General features: G+C 45.5%; 1 protein-coding gene across 1 annotated transcript in view; it reads right to left on the reverse strand.

The window, feature by feature from the left end:
- The window catches only part of LOC125078668 (membrane-spanning 4-domains subfamily A member 4A-like), a 210,631-nt gene that overhangs the window by 166,915 nt on the left and 26,438 nt on the right, over window positions 1-17,278 (reverse strand). The window lies entirely within an intron of this gene.

The raw sequence follows: 17,278 nt of genomic DNA on the forward strand, positions 1-17,278 counted from the left end.
TATAGCATTTACCCAAATGTCACCCAAGGTTAATCATTTGTTTAGCGGTACTTCCTGAGTAACTAGCATACCAAGGAAAAGCCTAATGAGTTAAAAAGATTTCATTTACAGTTTAAATCTTATCAACATTTGCTAAAATTTTATAAAGTTTTAAAGCACATGCCTAAATATAATTAGGAATGTTAAAGACCTAATATAGGCAAAATGTGGAAAATGGTTTTTCTGGACAGGCAAAGAGGAAACAACTGTTTACATTTTCTTCTTAACAGCAGATCAATTAATTTAAGAAAACTTTGTCTTTTTGAACAGAAAGTATTTCAATCTTATATCCGTGCACTTTAAAACCCATTTGTTTTAATCCTAGTCTGTCCTGACCACACCCAAAGCTCTCTTTCTAAAGATTTCCCTTCACAAACCTCCTTCTAACTTTCCTTTGCATTCGGGTTTTGTCTCAAGCCATTTCCTTCCAAACAGCCATCTCATTTAGGACAAATTACCTTTTACCTTCAACAAAAATCATTTCCATTCCTTGAATCTTTCTTACATATCTCCTACTTTTCCACATACAGAGTTGTTTCCCTTATTCCCATCAGTCTTACAGTTAACAGAATTTTGTACTCTTAGAAAAACACCTTTGTCTCTAGTCAGTTATTAACCAATTGTGAACTGTTACACCAGAATTCTTTATATTTTAGAATGACATTATATGCCATTAGATGGCAAATTTATGAATCAGTTAAGCACAAAACATGTTTACCAACAGATTTGAATATTCTTAGTTTCTTTGCAGTAAGAAGTCAAAAGCACAAACTTACATCTAGTAATTAATGACTTAGCATTTTATCCTATTTGAAAAGACCTAGATGTCCAACAAATTTAACTCCATTTGTCATTCAAGCAAAATTTTAAACTTTCAGGTTAACAAAGACTCTGTAAAAGTTAACAATTACCCATGAAAACTTTGAGACAATTAACTATCAGTTTAGTCATCTTTTTGCTAACAAATTGCAACAGAGATAATATGAGCATATTTGACCATCAGTAAACCTTGACAGAATAAAAGTTTCATGTCTACTGCTGATAACTTAAAAGACATGTCTGTATTAATTAAACCAACAAACTTATCTTAGTTCAAATACTGATTTACATTCCACCTGGGCCCACCCCACTTTCAATGTTTACCTGAGACACAGGTGTGGAAATTTGGAATGGGAGGTGTTAGGTCCAGGGGTGCTCTTTTTGCTCCTTGACAGTGAAGAGAGAAGGAGCCATGGTGCAGAAAACACCAAGGATGGTATGCAGGCCAGTTATCCAGGCCTCACCCAAGTTGGTGCAGAAATAGGAGAAGGGGGAGACAGAAGAAACAAAGTGCTGCCAGAATGCAGAGAAAGGATTTGAAGTTTTAGAGGTCATTGGCTCCAACAGAGGAGCAGACGCCATGCTTTCCCTCCTTCTGCCAGAGAAGACAGGGAATTTTCCCAAAACAAAGGGAGTTTCAACAGCTGCTTGGGAATATTCCTTAAAGTCTCTGTCTCGAGTTAGATGAACCCCAGTTGGCTCCAGTTATAGCCATTAATATGAGAGGTGAGTGAGGGAGAAGCCCCCACATCTATTAGGAGAAACAGAGATAAAGTCAGAGTCCCCTTTGCTAGGGATGACCTGTATAACCTCCAGCAACCTGGGTTTACTAGGAGATGGCTTATTTAGCTCATTATCATCCAGTATGTCAGGAGGGAGTTTATGAGCTGACCCATTCAGGCAAACACATTCTGCAAGAGGCCCTTAGGTCAGAGTCCTGGTGTAGAGCAATGAAGGCCTAGGTATGAGCAATGAAGGTATCCTAGGTTCATTTGCCCTGTTTCCTGCAGAGGAGATCTGATAGATCCCACTGAGGCCATGCAGTGTTCCAGGAGCTCAGTCCTTTCCTAAGTTTTGCAATCCGAATTATTTCCAGTGGGTTAAAAGGCACTCCAAAGTAGAGTCCTTGGGAACTGAAGGAGAACTACTGAGGCCATGCTCCCAGAAAGGTAAATAAAGTCCATTATCAAATCCCCACCGACTCCTGAGTGGCGTCCCATGCAGGATATGTCAGAGGTTCCTGTGTGCAAGAGTGACCAGAGGCATCCCTCAACAAGACATCACTATTGATCATGATCCTGCCTCCCCGTAAAGGCATACCTGCTGTAAAAGGCCCTGGAGGGGTGCTGGCTCCCCTACCCTACCCCATCGCATCCTAGGCTGCAAATGGGTGCCTGGTGAATGGACTAAAATACCATGCCGTGCCATCGTCTGTCCTGAAGGTTACATACTGCTTTGCCATTTTCACCCATGGAAAATACTAGACAAGCTTGGCAAGGGGGAATTACCCAATTTCGTAGCTCTAAGTAGTTAGTAGAGGACACTGACCAGAAACAATAAAGTCTGAAATCCACCATGGTCTAAGCAACATTCCAACACATGTGGTCCTTACAGCCAACTTCCCTAGGAAACGATCACCAATTAGATTTTAATTCAATTGGGTACTGGTTTCAGCCGGCTCCCTGCAGAGGTCCTACAGCCAGAAGCAGCTAGACCAGGGATGTGGAAGGGATCACATTAGATCAATCAGGAGGAAACCTCACACAGGAGTCTTAACACTGGCAGCTGTCCTGGTGACTTAGGTGGCTGTCTCATGCCCAAGACAGACAATTCTGTATAAAAACAGGAACAGAGAGAGGGCAACAAGTTTCTGGGTCTTATTGCCATTCTGGCCAGGGTACTAACAACCAAAAGGCAGACGTTCTCCTCCCCATAGAGTAGCCACGGGCTAGAGGATTACAGCCAGAGCAATCAACATGCAAGTGTTCCAATAAGACCATACTCCTTGAAAAGCCCCTGAAATGAGACTAAAGGAAGATGAGACAAAGTACTCACCAATTTTGCACTGAAGCTCAGAGTCCAAATGTAAAGACTCAGCCCCACATTGGGCGCCAAATGATGAAGTTTTAGAATCTAAGTGAGGTTCGGTGGGGTGAGGTCCAGAGCCTATGACCAAGAAGGAATTCTTGAGACATCTTTGGTGCAAAATGGTGGTTTAGTAAAGCATGGGGACAGCACCCGTGGACAGAAAGAGCTGCTGTCCCAGCGTTGTGAGGGGTGGCAAGTTATATACCATGGGGGTGGGGGAAGGAAAAGGGAGGTTTCAATAGAACTTTCATATGCTAAAGAGGACCTACAAAATATCAGATACCAGAGGCCTTGCCATTGTCAAGGTCGTTTTGTCCTTTTTAACAAGCTATTAAGATAGTTGGGAGATTCCTAAAGAATGTCACATATGTCCCACCCAGGAGGGGAGTGGGGGAAGGTTGGAGGGTGTTAGCTTTTGCTTTGTCCTCAGCCAGCCTTCTGTTCCCTCATCAGAATCATATAGTATATAACTTTCTGAGATTGGCTTTTTTCACTCAACATAATACCCCAGAGATTCGTCAGTTGTTGTATGCACCAACAGTTTATTACTCTTTATTACTAAATAGTATTCACTGAATGAAAACTATTTACTTTGCTTACCTGACACTATAGCTTTTTCTAGTTTTCTGTGCTTCCTCTCCTATAATAATCCAGTGATTCTCAAAATATGGTGGTTCCCTTCAACTGGGAATGATTATTAAAAAATTCTGAACCCCAGGGCGCCTGGATAGCTCAGTCGTTAAATGTCTGCCTTCAGCCCATGTCATGATCCCAGGGTCCTGGGATCTAGTCCTGCATTGGGCTCCTTGCTCAGCAGGAAGCCTGCTTCTCCCTCTCCCTCTCCCACTCCCCCTGCTTGTGTTTCCTCTCTTGCTGTCTTTCTGTCAAATAAATAAATAAAATCTTTTAAAAAAAATAAGAAATAAATAATAAAATAAAAATTCTGAACCCCATTTCAGATCCATTCAACCTGAGTGTCTGTGGGTAAGGCCTAGGATTACATTATCCATAACTCAAACACTACAGTGCAATGTAATAATGGTTACTTTTTAGCTGCATTAAGCTAGAAACCAATGTAGCTACCATTTAAATTAGAAATGGTGATAGCTAACGGGCATTATAATTATGAAATCCATTCTTCAGAGGCAATTAGTTGTAGTGATTGATATTAGACACTTTGCTAATTACAGCAATAAATGTCATAATTTTTTCTTGAAAATCACAGCACTGGTGTTGAGGGAGCAGAAGGCAAGCTGGGAACAAAGCACAAGCTGACAAAGCTGCAAGCTCCTAGCACAACTCCCTGGTGGGATCTGTATGACATTCCTCCAGGAAACTTCCAATTACCTTAATGTTAATGCTTTGCTATAGGAAAAGACAACCTTAGCTTGATAATAGTCAGGCCTCCAGTAAGTAAAAGGGGCTTTTTAGCATAGGAAAGTCTTTTGGACACCTCCTTTTTTCCTTACCTCCTCCAACTCCCAAGTATCTAATCAGCCATTCCTCACAAGCCAGAGCCCCAGCTTTCATTCCTATGCTTCAATAAAATCACCTTTTTGCACCAAAGAGATCTCAGGAATTCTTTCTTAGCAACATCCACAAGCTACGTCAGTGGCATGTTAGAGACCAGTGTCCACTGGTGAAATGGAAGGTACTAATATTTCAGAAACATCATCCACCCTTACATGAACAGGATATAAGTATCTGATAATGTCTGTAGCCTTTGCCCTTACTTATGCCATGAACCAGAAGGTTTGGATGAGAAGATCCTCTCCTAGGAAACTTGGGCCTGCCAGCTCAGTTGAAGATTTCATGCAGAACAGGAGAAAGAGGAGCCCCTAAAAGACGCAGCCCCTAAGGTTGTAAAAGTACTGTCTGTCCTGTTCTCTCAGAACATAAGGCAGTATCTGGTGCTGAAGTGGCCCTCAGTAAACACCTAGTGAATTTTAAAACATGCTCTGTTCTTCAGTACTTTCCTAGTTGACTAGCATCACAAAAGCAATTAATCCATTCCTAGTAGAAGTCAAGGCCTTTAGTAGACAAATACTTTCTTTAGGATCAAGAAATTTGATCCAAGAAGACATACAGAGCAAGCACTGCTGTAAGACTCCCAAGTGTTCATCACTTTGTAGGATCACACAATGTCAGGGGAGAAGCACAAGTGATGAGTAAACAGAAAACAAGCTGAGGACAAAGCAGAAGCTGAACCCCTACGACCCCCTCTCCCAGATGGGATATATGTGGCATTCCCCTTGTACTCCTGGCTGTCCTAAAGCTAAGGAAAGGAAAAACAAATAGTTAAACTTATAGAGATCACAATCCTGCAAGATAAGAGTCTCCCTCAATTTACAAATGCCTTAGCAATCTACAAGAACAAAGCATTTCTATCAATAACCTAGCTTCCAGAAGGAAATGTAGGTACAATTAAATGTCCTTATAATCTGCAGCCCATTGACAGATACTTGAAGGGGCAGAGTGTAAAGTTCCTCCAGGAAGTTCCCAACTATCTTAATGTTAATGCCAGAGGGGTAAACAACCTTAATTTGACAATGACAAGGCCTCTGGTATCCTGTGAGTCTTTGTTAGCATATGAAAGTTCTTTTAGAAACCTCCCTTTTTCATTCATCCCCCAACCCCATAATGTATAATTAACCACCACTCCCGCCCACTGGTCTTTTCCTTGCACTTTAATAAACCACCATTTGCACCAAAGACATCTCAAGAGTTTTCTTGGTCTTTGGCTCCGGACTCCACCCCACCAAACCTCAACTATACTCCAAAACCTCCTGACAAAGACATGTTTTCTTGCCTCCCAAGGTTCCAAGCTAACTAATTTCCTGATATTCCAGAAAGAATTAAAAGTGAAATGAAAAAAAAGTAATAACCACAAAGGACATCTAGTGGTGAAATCTGTCACCATTATGTCAAATTACTTCATACTGCACTTGTCCCTTGAGGCCACACTTGGGCTCAGAAACCACCCAAACCCAGCTTCTAAGCCTTGTAAAAAGCCGCAACCCTGGAAGCCCCATACCTCCATTCAAGAGCACACTCTGCCTCTGACTTGCCCTCGTCCTGGTTGGCTCCTAAGGACCTGAGACTCAAACACAGCTCCCTGCAAGGGAATAATCTGAGTATTTCTATGCCAAGAGGGTTGCAAGATGTTTTACAATAAAAAGATGAAAGGGCAAAAGGAAATGTCAGAAAGTTAGAAAAACACAGAGATCACAAACAGTGATGGCAGGTAATCTAATTTAACAACAGCTAGCAAGGAAATGGTGGATGATTTTGATATTAATATATCTGCAAAAAGCCACGACCAGTCACCTTCTGATCCTATCTATATCCCACCAGGGGCATCTGGATGGCATAGTGGGTTGAGCATCCAACCCTTGGCTACAATTTTGAAAAGACAAAAAGTTATGTACAATGTAATATTAATTGTCTATCAATCAAAGCTTTCAAATTTGTGACTGTTTTTTATTTTCCTATGTTTAGACTATATTTATTATAATTTTATGCCAACTGACTCTAACAAAAGAACTGGGCTTGAGTTGAATTGTTCCTTTTTCTGTTTTTTTCCTAGTAAATCATTTTTTTTTCATATTTTCCAAAATTGTTAGTTCTCAATGGATTGAAAGAAAAAAATTTTAATGGTCTTTCTTCAGAGATAGTTTGTGAAGCGCTGAGGTAAAGGGCTGTGTCGCTGGCCAGTGGTCTTGTTACTCCACCCCACCCGTGGAACCCAGGGGAGACTCAGACCCACACAAAATCAACCTCAGTCCACGCCTCTCTGGATCTTGTCTAAAACTGGACTGTTGATTCCTTTCTTAGGAATCCAGCTTCACAATTTCCCCAGACTTGAACTTTTCTAAAGTAATAACTTACTTATAGAAAAGCTAACTAGAGAAGTGTTTTCATTGTACTTAAATTATAGTAACAGGTCACTGGGTATACAGTTGAGTTCTCGAGGAGGATAGACATCCCCCGGCCCCAGCCCCTTCCTGCCTCCTGCTCTCCGTTGCTCCTGCTGACGCGGAAGAAAAGACGGAATGACCATCCTGTTTGGTTAAGAAAAAAAAAAAAAACACAACAAGGCCCCAGGGATGATTTAGCACTCTCCTGAGACGCCTCTGCATAGATTATACTTCTACATAAAGGGGGCCAATCAGCCCTGAGAGACCTTGAAAACATCCCATTACCATCCCCCATCATCCGTAACCATAAAAACTCACCCCTAGCCCTGTTGGGTGCTCAGCCTTTGGGAACCATCCTGCCGAGCCCACCGGCAATAATATAGCTGAGTTCTCCCAAATTTCCGTGTGCCGCTTGAGTTTCTTCAGTCGCTTCAGATTTTCTGCAACATTTAGTTCCCTGACCAGGAAACCCAACTGTGCTGACCCATCGTGCCACTGGTGTGGGACCGGAGACGGGCCTCGGAGGGCAATGGAGTACTTACTACCCTAGGGTTTAGGCATACCCTGCTGATTTCGGTGGACCCAAAGCTGGGTTCTCCTGGACAGCTACGGCTCACCTCTGCCCTGCTGGAACCACAATAGGAACCTGGGGACAACTGGCAGGATCCACCCATCAGACCAGGTAAGCCCCAGGGCCACGGTCCAAGACAGATCTGTCCATTGAGTACAGAAGGGGAGCCTGATCACCTCCCATTAGTCAGTGATACCCAGAGTGGGGTGTCCAACCAGACTGAATCTGAAGAGTGCCTGACTGCATGAATCTGTCTGTATGGCTCCACCGTTTCGGCTACAGAGTCTGAGTGGGCTGCACCCCGAGTCTGGTGGAGTGTTATATGGCATAATGGTCACCTACTCTATGGCATAGTCTGGTCCCGGGGCTTATATGGACAGACCTTAGCTAAGACACTCCTAATTTCCCATGAGGGACATGAGCAGGACAGCACCTGAAAGAATCCCCTCCCTTTGCCTGCGATATCGTTTATGGTGTTAGGGAAATGCAGTAAACCCACTATCTTAGACTGCATACTTAAAAACTTTAAAAAGGGCTTTAGTGGTGACTATGGGGTTCATATGACCCCAGGAAAATTCAGGACCCTCTGCAAGCTAGAATGGCCTAGTTTTGATGTTGGATGGCCCTCAGAAGGAAACAGATTTGCCCACCTTCTGACATGTCTATCGCATGGTCACGGGAAACCTAGGGCACCCTGATCAGTTTCCATATATTGACTCCTGGTTAGGTGAACCATGAGAGACTATGGATTCTGAAAAACAATCTGAGGGTTTTGAAGGGGCAGGGGGTGGGAGGTTGAGGGAACCAGGTGGTGGGTATTGGAGAGGGCACGGATTGCATGGAGCACTGGGTGTGGTGCAAAAACAATGAATACTGTTACACTGAAAATAAATTTAAAAAATTAAAAAAAAATAGTTGTTGGGTCCATTATCAAAGGAACGAGACTGAGACAAAGTGAAAGTTATGCAAAGCCTTATTCTATGCCAAGCATTAGAAGTTAGGCTGACCGGATAGGGGAACAAGACTGAGACAAGTGAAAGTTATGTAAAGCTTTATTCTATGCCAAGCATTAGAAGTCAGACTGACCGGCCAGGGCTGCCTCCGAAGAGATCAACCCCCCTTGGTCTTACAGGCTAGTTTTTATAGGGCACAATTGCAGACCTCTATGTATGTGGCTTTGGCTGACTGGATGTCTTTTACCTGTTTGGCCTTATTTTAGGTGTGTGTTTTAGCAACAGTTACCTGGAACCTAAATCACTAACTGCTGAGGCATTTACTAAAATCAAAATGGCTACCTAGACAACATGGAGTCACTCTGGCTAAGTAGGCCCAGGCAGGCCCTAGGGGGTTAACAGGTTTTAACATGGAATTGGCCCCAACAATAGCTAGAACCCTCCCCCCTGGGTATGGTTGCATTTATAGTAAGAGATAGTGCAGGATCCTTGTCGCTCAACCAAACTGAAGTACTCGGAATAAAGCCATACATCAGGGGGACCCAGAGGAAGAGCTCCCACCACCGTATGTTCCTCCAGCAGCCCCAGCTGCTCCTGAAGTGGGACCTGGCACCCTGCCACCCTCAGTGTCTCCAGCCACCTCCAGCTCTATCCCTGCCTCCCCCGATCCAGTGCCAGCTGTAGCCTTTCTGACACCTCTGATTCCGCCAACAGCCACAGTGTCCCCGCTGCCTCCGGTTCCCCAACTGTCAATGGTCTCACTACCAGCCTCTGCACTGCCCCCAACTACTCGTGATGGGGACTCTGTGTGAGGGCCTGTAGGAGGGCCTGGTTAGCCAGAGGAACTTACTTGCAAACCCCAGATATAAGGGCGGGCCAGGCCAGATGGAGACATCCAATCAGTGGGGCACACATATATTTGCTATGGTGAATTGGAATTCAATTGGCCACCCATATTGCTGACCGAGCATGACTGTGCAGTTTTCCCTGTGTGTTGCAATCTCATTGGTCACCTGTGTGTGGGCCGGGCTCAACCACCTCTAAAAAGGTTAGTCTGTGAGGCAAGGCGGGGGCTAATAGTCCTTGGGGTAGTCGTCAGGAGCAGCGCTGTCAGGAAGCGTAGTTGTCAGGAAGCAGCCTCGTCCGGGGAGCAGCCTCGTCCTGGGGGCGTCATCGTCTGGGGAGCAGCATTGTCAGGAGCGGCGTCCTTGTCATCGTCACCTCTTCATAAGAGACGGCCCCGACTGGTCAGTTTGATTTTTGATGCTTGGCACAAAATAAAGCTTTGCTTGACTTTCGCTTTGCATCAGTCTTGTTCCTTTGATCACAGACCCTAACACTCCCCAGAACCCGAATCCTGAAATACCACACGCCATCTCCGAACACGGGAGATCCCAGCTTACCAAAGGCCCTCCATGAGACTTGAGGTCCTGATACAATTGGTGCAGATGGCACCCCCCAACCTGGTCGGCCCATCATCTATTATCAGCCTTTCACCACTACCGACCTCCTAAAATGGAAACACTATACTCCCGCATATTCAGAGAAACCACAGGCAATGATTGACCTCATGGAATCCACCTTCCAAATCCACCAACCAACGTGAGAAGATTGTCAACAGCTCCTTTGCACCCTGTTCAACACTGAGGAGAGAAGAAGAATCCTTCAGGAGGCGTGTAAGTGGCTCCAGGAGGTGGCTCCAGCTGGTATTATGAATACCATGGGGTGGGCTGAGGAGTCTGCACCAGACAATTGGCCCGACTGGGACTTCAACATGGAAGAAGGCCGTAATGCTATCAAGCTCTACCAAGAAGCCATCCTGCGAGGTCTCCAACAAGGTGCCAAGAAACCTACTAACATGTCAAAGACAGCTGATGTGACTCAGGACAGGGAAGAAACTCCTGGTAATTATTATGAGCAGCTTTTCAAGGCTTTCCGTATATACAGTCCATTTGATCCAGAAGCACCCGAGAACCAAAGGAAGGTAAATCCTGTCTTTGTGGCACAGTCAGCCCCTGATATCCGTTGCAAGCTCCAAAAACTTGAGGGTTTTGCCAGGATGAACATCACCCAGCTACTAGAAATAGCCAATAAGGTCTATTGAAATTGAGAGACTGTAGCAAAACATGAGGCTGAAAAGAAGATGAAACAGAAAGTTGCCCGGCTGGCTGCAGCCCTTCAACAAAACTCTCAACTGCAAGGACCATCAGAAGAGTTAAGAGGACAGCCTCAACAAGGTAGAACCCTCAAAAAGAACCAATGCACACACTGCAATGAAATGGGGCACTGGAAGAACGAATGCCCAAATTAAAGGCCAAAACCATGCAAATCCTCCACCCGACCTGAAACCCAGGAAGACCGAGATCCAGACTTTATGAGACTAGCCAACAAAGACTCTGACTGATGGGGACCGGGCTCATTAACATTAGGCCCCCAGGAGCCCATGGTTGATGTAAATGTGGGGGGCCAGAAGATCACTTTCATGGTGAACACCAGGGCAGAACACTAGGTAGTAACTACACCAGTGGCACCCCTTACAGAACGAACTGTAACCATCATGGGTGCCACAGGGGATTGAGCCACAAGCCAACCCTTTTGCCAATCCCAAATTTATAAGCTAGGTGGACACATTGTGTCCCATGAATTTCTATATGTTCCAGACTGCCCACTCCCTTTACTGGGAAGAGATTGGCTTTCAAAATTAGGAGCACAAATCTCCTTTGAATCTTCTGGACAGGCCACCAGGAGTCTAAACCCCGCCAGACCTCGACTCATCTTGTCCCTCAATGCACCCCAGGACAAAGAATGGAGACTATTCGGACAAGAACACCCGGAGACAAACCCCGAGGCCTACTGGACTGCAGTCCCCAATGTATGGGCAGATGATAACCTTCCCAAGACTTGCCATCTGGCGAGCTCCACTCATTATAGAACTAAAGGCTGGAACATAGCTGCAACGGCAAAGGCAGTATCCGATCTCACGGAAAGCCCAAATAGGCATATAGGCCCACCTAGAGCGACTAAAAGAAGCAGGCATTCTAGTCAAATGCCAATCTCCCTGGAACACTCCCCTGCTCCCAATCAAAAAGCCCGACGGTGACTACCAATCCATCTAGGATTTGTGTGCCATAAACCAGGTTGCTCAGACTCTATACCCAGTAGTGCCAAACCCCTATACCCTCTTAACCCAGATCCCGCCAGACATTGCCTGGTTTACCTGCCTCAATCTAAAGGATTGAGGCTTTTTTCTGTATTCGCCTAGCCCCCATAAGTCAACCTCTCTTTGCCTTTGAATGGACTGATGTCAGCTTGGGGTGCCAGATGCAACTCACCTGGACCAGACATCCACAGGGGTTTAAAAACTCACCAACGATATTTAGTGAAGCCCTGGCCTCTGACTTGGCTGACTTCTCCAGGGAATGAACTGGCTGCACAGTACTCCAATATGTTGACGACCTTCTCATCACCAGCCCAACTAAGGAAACCTGCCGCCGAGCAACACTCGACATCCTCCATCACTTATCAAAAAGAGGATATCAAGCATCCTGGGAAAAAGCTCAATTATGTAGACAAGAGGTCAAATACTTAGGATGCATGATAACTCAAGAAGACGGGCCCTCAGCACTGAACAAAAGGCTGTGATAACTAACCTTCCGTGGCCCACCACCAAACGAGCTTTGTGTGAGTTCCTGGGGGCTGCAGGATTCTGTAGAATCTGGATACCAGGGTTCTCAGTCATAGCCAGGCCCCTGTATGATTCATTAATGGGACCGGATAATCAGCCTCTACAATGGGAAGACAGACAAGAAAAGGCTTTCAAGGAACTCAAGGACTTACTTGGAAGGGCCCCAGCCCTAGGCCTACCTGATACCGGGAAACCCTCCTGCCTGCGCATTCATGAAAAGAACAAAATTGCCTTAGGACTTCTAACCCAACCAATAGGCCCTTGGGAAAAGCCCACTGCATAGCTTTCAAAGCAATTAGACCCTGTCACCTCCATAAGGCCCCCTTGCCTACAGGCCTTGGCAGTCGCCACACTTCTCATCAAGGAGGCTGACAAGCTCACTTTAGGACAACAGCTCACAGTAAAATTTCCCCACTCAGTGATCACTCTTCTGAACAGTCAGAGTCAGAAATGGATATCAAATGACAGGCTCACTCAATATCAAGGGCTACTTCTAGAAAATCCTCACATAAACCTACAGACTGTGCAGGCCCTCAACCCAGCCACATACCTCCCAACAGCAGAAGGGGAACCAGAATATAACTGTCTGGAAATCATAACTGAAGTCTACACCACCCAGCCAGACCTGCAGGACTCGCCTCTGACAAACGCTGACCTTACCCTGTACACTGATGGTAGCAGCTTCCTAAGCAATGGCCTAAGAAAAGTGGGTTATACCATTACCATGGCTACAGAAGTCCTAGAAGCTAAAGCACTCCCTGCGGGATGGTCAGCTCAGAGAGCTGAACTCTGGGCCCTCATCCGAGCACTCTTACTAAGGACAAAAAGGTCAACATACATACTGACTCAAGATATGCCTTCACCACTCTACATATACAAGGGCAATCTACAAAGAGGACTCCTCGCATCCGATGGAAAAACCATCAAGAACAAAAATGAAATCCTTCAGTTGTCAGAAGCAGTATGGGTGCCCCAGAGCTTAGTCATCATCCACTGTTGGGGACACCAAAAAGGAGATGCCATGCCAGCTATAGGGAACCACTTAGCTGACCAGGCAGCCAGGGAAGCTGCCCAAGATGGACAACCTGCCATTATACCATCTGTTCCCACTCCTTACAAAAACCTACTTGTACAGCAGCTGAAGATGACTGAGCCAAGACCGAGGGAGCCATTCACCATCCCCAAGGGTGGTGAATCCTCCAGATGGGCGCTTATTCATTCCAGCAAACTTCACCCCCTATGCCATCACTGAACAACATTCAACTTCACATTTGGGAAAAACATGGCTTGAAAAACTGCTGGCAGAACATTTCTACATCACGAGACTTGCAACCTTATGGAAGTTGGTCACAGATCAGTGTGCCACTTATACTAGACACAACCCAAAAACCGGACTTTTCCGGTCCCCTGGAGTACAGCGCACAAGGACAGCTCCCTTCGAAGACCTGGAAGTAGACTTCAGAAAGATGACTCCTTACTGAGGTATAAAATATCTGTCAGTTCTGGTCTGCACCTTCTCAGGATAGGTGGAGGCATATCCAACCCGTACAGAGAAGGCCAGAGAAGTCACCAGCGTGCTCCTCTGTGAGATCGTGCCTTGGTGCAGGATCCGCTTACCCTACATAGTGACAATGGCCCAGCCTTTATCTTTGAAGTTCTATGAGAGCTAACTTCAGCCCTCAACATCTGGAAACTCCACACAGCCTACCAGCCTCAGAGCTCAGGGAAAGCAGAGCGTATGAACCGTACCCTCAAGGAAACCCATCCAAATTACATGCTGAGACCTCCTTAGGGTGGACAGACCTACCTTCCTTAGCAGTACTCTGCTCCTGCTATACCCCTCAGGGCCATTTGAAATATTCTATGGCAGGCCACCCCACTGTTGTCTTCTTTTCCAGGCACTCTTAACATCTTAGGAGACATGTGCCTCCAGGACCAACTGTTATCCATAGGAAAAATCATCGCAGAATTACACACCCACATAATAAAGAGGGCCCCTATATCCCTAGGTCTCCCTGTCCAATCCTTCCACCCTGGAGATGAGGCCTGGGTAAAAGACATGAACCCTTTCACCAAACCTGGACTGGCCCACATACAGTAATTCTCATAACTCCCACTGTCCTCAAGGTTACCAATATCACACCATGGATCCACCATTCATGAGTGAAAATGGCAAATCCAGACCAAGCTACCTGGATCCCACATCTGTCACCTCAAACCCTCTGAAGATCACTCTAAAGAAGGGCCCCTAAACTCTAAAGTACATCCTTTCCTTTCTCAACCCAGCTGGAGCCTCATATTATGGCTACTAAGTTTCCTCTGCCTCCTCCCGCCAGGGACCCCCCACTAACCCAAAAACATACGACTGGAAATTAACCCAGACTTTGGAAGGCCAGAACAAAGACCTTCATAACCAAACCACTGGCGAGTGTACCACCTTTCAGATATCCCTATGTCAACTCCTGGCTCCATACAAGGAACAAGTGCTTGAAGGGAGGCTATGTAAAGAACAGGGACACCAGATATACCTTTACCCAGACCAGGGGTTAGAAAAATGCAGGAAAAACTGTTGTGACCAATGGGGTTGTGAGACCATAGCCCCATGGGTGACATCAGGCAAGCTTCGATTCTCCCTGGTTTACATGTCCCAGGCCAACCAAATACTCACAATTACCCCCACAGAACTGTGGAGGTTCATAGTGGGACTGGCCATGACGCCAGGGACTGCATCTGTATGTTCCCAGGAAGGACTCCGGAACAACCTCTCACTCTCCGCTGGAACAGACACCCTCCATGACCCAGGTTCTCTTCTATAAACCCCACTCCTCCTGGGCCAACCATTCAAAACTATACTTGCCAGCTCTTAAACACCTCCTACCACTTATGGCTCAACTCGACCCCTACATTCCCCTACTGGTTCCGCCTGCTGGGTCTGTCTCCCCTTGGCCTGATTGGCTTTCTTCAGTTTCCCCATCCCTCCTAACTTGCCGCTGCCCTATAATACAAGCCCTATGAGTTTTGGCCCTGTACAAAACTCAGCCCTGCTGCTTCCAGCTAACAATCTAACCTGCTTTCTTCCTCCCTGGATGCACCGAGGCCCCAAACCTGGGCTGCTAGAACTTCACAGCTCCTCTACCTTACTGCACCCTCCCAGGCATCTTCCTCTCCTGTGAAAACAACCTTCTCTTTAGGTGCCACAACGAAAGTAACGCAGTAACGCCCCTTCTGGTTGCATACTTGTGTTTCTGTCCCCCTCTGCCTCACTATACTTAGATTTCCAGTTTCAGCCCCGGGTCTCTCTTCACCACCAAAGCTGACAGGCAGTAGTTTTACCATTCCTCCTGCGGGCCGAAGTCTTTGCCAGTATGCCCACTGGTGCATCAGGCCTCGGGACTTCCCTTAACTTTTACTTCAAGCTTTCACAGGAACTCAATGATGACACGGAACGCATCACAGAGTTCATTAACATCCCTCCAGACAAAACTCTCCAGTCCGGCGGCAATAGCCCTCCAGAATCGGCGAGCCCTAGATCTCCTCACTGCTGAGAAGGGAGGAACCTATCTCTTCCTACAGGAGGGCTGCTGCTACTACGTCAACCAGTCCAAGATCATCACTTCCAAGGTTCACAAGCTCCAGGAATGCAACCAGCGTCGTCGAGAAGAACTCATGTCTTGGGGTTTCAATCCACAGTCATGGACGTCCTGGCTATTACCCCTAGAAGGCCCTACTCCTCCTAGTTACCCTTGGTCCTTGCCTCCTCTACAGCCTCGTCCGTTTCATCGGAAATACTGTCTCTCAACACATGACAGCCCGTATCCTCGCCCTCTGAGGATACAGTCCCTTAAATCTAGATATTAATGATCTCTAGGGTACCCCTGCAGATCATCAAGAAGGGGGGACATGAGGCAGATAGAGACCCCTGGGTCCCAGTCCCTTCCTGTCCCCTGCTCTCCATTGCTCCTGCTGAAGTGGAAGAAAAACCAAACGACCATTCTGTTTGGCTAATAAAAGAAAAAACAAGTCCCCTGGGATAATTTAGCACTCTCCTGAGACAACTCCATATAGATCATACTTCCACATGAAGAGGGCCAGTCTATCCTGAGGGACAGTGAAAACGTCCCGTTACCATCCCCCATCACCCGTAACCATAAAAACTCACCCCTAACCCTATTGGGTGCTCAGCCTTTGGGAAACGATCCCACTGAACCCACCGGCAAAAATAAAGCTATGTTCTCCCAGATTTCCGTGTACTGCCTGCATTTACTTGGTCACTTCAGATTTTTCCACAACAAGAAAACAATGCAGAAGTCTTATGAAGTAAGATTTACTGCATGGAAGTGGGTCTGAAAGACCAAAAGAGAAGGGAGGGCATTCTAGGTTTTAAAAATATACCATTTATCTCAGTCATTAAGTGTCAGACTTCAGCTCAGGTCATGATCCCAGGGTCCTGGGATCAAACCTCACATCGAGCTTCCTGCTTGGTGGGAAGCATGCATCTCCCTCTCCTACTCCCTCTGCTTGTGTTCCCTCTCTTGCTGTCTCTCTCTCTCTCTGTCAAACAAACAAACAAAAATCTTAAAAAAAAAAAAAAAACACAGAAACAAAAAAACTCCACCTTTTATTTTTCCGTTCTTCTTCCACTGTCTGCATAACACAAATCATGGTATACATGAGACACTTGCCAGTCAATTACTATGACTCTGAAGTCTTTCTAAATCAATGTTGATTTCTTGTCCCTTTACTCACCTTCAGCCTTTGAGCAATGTTATTTTCTGAAACTGTCACTTTTCTAGCTCATAGCATCAATAAATCTTCAGTAGGTGTTTTTCCATTTTAGAAAAATACATAAAAATGTAAAATTACAAGAGAAAGAAAATCTTTAATAATATATATAGGAGGGAAAACATGGAAGAGGAATCTGTATTCATTCTAACTCGTTCAACATATACTCATTGAATCTTATCCTGGTTGAGACACTGTATAATACTTAGGGCTAAGGATGGGACATCGATCCCCACCCCAGTATCTCTGCCCTTAAGGCATTCAGTCAATCTGATACAGGCCTGAAGATAAGTTATTAAAATGTAATAAGACATTTCCCCAAAATGGAGTAGCATGCAACTATTAAGAATTCCTGTACTTGGGTGTTTATTGACATGAAAAGCTGTTTATAAAACATTAAGCTACAAAAGCAGGTTATAAAACT

Source organism: Lutra lutra, chromosome 10 (assembly GCF_902655055.1).
Source record: "Lutra lutra chromosome 10, mLutLut1.2, whole genome shotgun sequence".
Taxonomy (NCBI): Eukaryota; Metazoa; Chordata; class Mammalia; order Carnivora; family Mustelidae; genus Lutra; species Lutra lutra.